Source organism: Arvicanthis niloticus, chromosome 2 (genome assembly GCF_011762505.2).
Source record: "Arvicanthis niloticus isolate mArvNil1 chromosome 2, mArvNil1.pat.X, whole genome shotgun sequence".
Taxonomy (NCBI): Eukaryota; Metazoa; Chordata; class Mammalia; order Rodentia; family Muridae; genus Arvicanthis; species Arvicanthis niloticus.
In genome coordinates this window covers 82,291,859-82,294,688 of record NC_047659.1, presented here as the reverse complement: position 1 = coordinate 82,294,688, position 2,830 = coordinate 82,291,859, and positions in this window count along the sequence as shown.

Genomic DNA, 2,830 nt, shown 5'->3' with positions numbered 1-2,830 from the left:
GATTACGTGAAGAAAGTAAATATTCTTATCTCTTCTATTCATGACTCTGTAATTCTTTAATTAGAGAGCAAGCTTGTGATAGGCTGAATTTTTTATTGTACATTTTTGTATGCATGTTTAATTAAACCTACATCCTGTGTAAGTAGGAAACTGGTAGTGAGTCCTTAATATAACTTTGCATAATTGAGTTGGTTAATAAGTCAGAAGTGGAGGGTAGATTGTGCAAAAGGTGGAGTGAACTGAAGTAAATCCTTGTTCTCTTCTTTGGCCAGATAGCTATTTGAATTTATCAACTGTCATTGGTGAATGTCCCAGGGAAAAGGACTGAGGCAATGTGTTTTGAGCCCCACAGTTCAGTCTCTAATTAAAAGTTGGAGATGTCTGGGGCAAGGGGACAACATGAAAATGAGCCTTGGTCTTTTTTTTTTTTTTTTTAAGATTTATTTATTTATTTATTTATTTATTATGTATACAGCATCCTACCTGCATGTAAATCTGCAGGCCAAAAGAGGGCACCAGATCTCTTTACAGGGCTGTGAGCCACCATGTAGCTGCTGGGAACTGAACTCAGGACCTCTGGAAGAACAGCCAGTGCTCTTAACCACTGAGCCATCTCTCCAGCCCAAGCCTTGGCCTTCTAGTTGGAATAAGCACTATGGAAACCTTGCTTTGGTCTATGCTTTCAAGATGTTGAGTGTCTAGAGAAAAATGTAGAAGTGAGGCTATCATGAATATGCTACAAAAAGTCTGTGTGTGTGATTTCACATTAAAAATAGTCAATTGGGCTTTTCGTTGTCTTCTAGGAGTCTGGATTGCCTGTAAATACAATAAATAAATAAATAGGAGTAAAGACAAGTCTGACAACAGGGCTGTGTGCATCTGTATGAAAGCTATCCCTTGTGGTGCAGAGGGAGCCTCTTATAGAACAGTAGACACTCAGTGTGAGTGGCTCAGTTGCATTTCAAGGCAGAAATAGCGAATAGCTCTGGAAATAGAACCTTCCTGCTTACATATTCTTTCCTGTTTCTTTTCTTCACAATCCTGAAATTATTCAATATACAACAACGTATGCTTGTTTAATTTTACTTTAATTCCCCCTGCACTTCCCAGATTGAAAACTTTAGGAAAGGCGTAGTTTGTTTCTAGTTTTCTTCATTGTTGTAGGCCCAATACCAGAAACAGAACTTGGTGACTAATAAATGTTTAATAAATATTCGAATAAATGGAGGGCCTATCAAATGACTCAACTCATAAGTCAAAACCTAAAGTGGTCTTTTGGAAAAAAGACGAATTTGGAGGTTTTGTTTGTTTGTTTTTAGGATCAGTGTTCTTTTTACTGTTTCACATTTCAGGACACAAGAACAGCACTTAGGATACCACATGGAAGCTGAAATCACAAGTCCTTGATGTCCATCAGATCCTTCAGAGGAGAGCTGCACCCAAGGTCAGCACTGAAGCTCAGCTGACAACAGCAGTCCCATCACCTAGAGTTCAGAAGAACAGAAATACCTGTCGTCGTTTCCAAAAACAGAGCCGATAGATCACATGGCAGGTACTATGTCCAGGGTGGCTGTAAGCTCCCCTGTGGGACATACACTGGGTTACTCCATCATTGGTACTTTAGTGGCCATGGAAGTGCTGAGCCCACAAAACATTGGCATCACATATCAGAAGCCTAAAGAAACCCAGCAGGCACAGCAGCCATCTGGTGGCCCTTGCTTTTATGATACAAAACAGTTTGGGAAATATGCCCACGATCCAAGAGACAAACTCTATAAGGTTTCCCTGAGGCACTGAAATAGTATAGACTTACAAATGGGTTTGTTCAATCAAGAAGTACAAGCTGAAGAACTTGGCTGTGATAGACAAGTTATATGAGTATTAAAAAAAAAAGAAAAGAAAAGCGTTGACAGAGAATGTGTAGCGTATGAACCCACAACTTAAACACTAGTAGGAGCTTCGTTGCTTTGGACTGGCCATGGAACATGGTGTTCTGAGTATGTGTTTATGAAGATGTTATAGAACTGGCAACTAGACAGATGTTTGAGTGGCTTTTTAAAAACCAGCTGTGGTAATGTTACTATTTTGAATTAATTAAAATAAAAATATTTTCTTTTAAAACAGTACACTTTTTCAACTTTATTTTAACCCTTGTACCTTAATGGCTGAATAGAATCTAACTATGAGACAGTAACAATTTGCTTAATGTTCTAATTGTGGATAAATATTCCAGCCTTGTAAGTGTCTGACAGGAGGCCCCAGTAGCCAAATACTAGACAAAAGACTTAGTAAAGCTCACGGGGACGTTAGCTAATAGATTCCACAGAGGTCTCAGTTGTCCTCTTACTGATTAAACTGGAAACTTTTATTTTTATTAGTAACTATGCAGTATGAATATAAAAAATCAGTTATCTATATTTATTTTGTTTCAAAAGATTGATTTTTCAATAAACCTGAAAGCATTTCCAAACAAAACTATTTCCAATATTTCAAACTTTGTGTTTAAAAAATAACATTTTGAAAATGAGTAAAAATATATATATATTCACCCAGTATTTAAATGTCTGAAATGTCATTTCTCTGAATCAATCACCTCTTTTCCAAATATGCTGATAGCAGTTGGATTGTATATATATAACCATCCTCTACTATCCCTGTTCAACTTACGTCGTATTGTACAGGATCTCCTCTTTCAATCTTCAAAAAGATACCCTGTACCTTTAATAAGAGAACTGGTGAAAGTTTTCTTTCCAAACTTGTTCCCTGGCTTCCAAGTGACGAAATGAGCTGTAATTTGAGAGTCCTGCAATCCTCAGGATATCTTTAGCCA